The sequence below is a fragment of the Loxodonta africana genome, chromosome 3, assembly GCF_030014295.1.
Source record: "Loxodonta africana isolate mLoxAfr1 chromosome 3, mLoxAfr1.hap2, whole genome shotgun sequence".
NCBI classification, from domain to species: domain Eukaryota; kingdom Metazoa; phylum Chordata; class Mammalia; order Proboscidea; family Elephantidae; genus Loxodonta; species Loxodonta africana.
Genome location: NC_087344.1, coordinates 150,042,718 through 150,043,261, shown reverse-complemented (window position 1 = coordinate 150,043,261; position 544 = coordinate 150,042,718). Strand labels below are relative to the sequence as shown.

General features: G+C 55.7%; 1 non-coding gene across 1 annotated transcript; it reads right to left on the bottom strand.

The window, feature by feature from the left end:
• Positions 1-271: 271 nt before the first annotated feature.
• On the bottom strand, positions 272-343 carry TRNAE-UUC (transfer RNA glutamic acid (anticodon UUC)). The gene has a single exon. It is a non-coding gene; the product is annotated as a tRNA-Glu (tRNA).
• Between the last annotated feature and the right edge of the window lie 201 nt (positions 344-544).

Below are 544 nucleotides of genomic sequence, written 5' to 3'. Positions count from 1 at the left end.
ATGTTTATAATTGTTTTGAAAAGGAAGATTGGGAGCTCTTGTGGCAGGTTTTACTTTGTTCTCTTGAGATGAACATTCTGAAAGATGAGGACCACAGGAGCGCTGACGGTTCCTCCTGGTTCAGAGCAGAATACAGCTGTTGGGGGCTCCAAGCCGCTGAAGAGCTGCTCATCGCCTCTCACCTCTCCAAGCCTGGGCCATGCTGGGGACTCTTCTGCATCAAACAAGGGTAAAGAAGATTCCTGCGGAGGGGAGATGTCGCAAAACAGCTTTCCCTGACCGGGAATCGAACCCGGGCCGCAGCGGTGAAAGCGCCGAATCCTAGCCACTAGACCACCAGGGAACTCCCAGAGGCCTCTTATCTCTGGCCTCCAGACCGTACATCTCTTTGCACCCAACTCGGGGAAGCCTGGACGCGCCTACCTTCCTGCATGCTGCCCTCTCCTTTAGCGATCTTCCCCCAAGGCCCTTTCCTCCTCGCCTTCTCCAAAACGCGAGACAGCCTGCCACACGCCGAGCGCTGCCAGGTCTTCCCAAGTTTCGG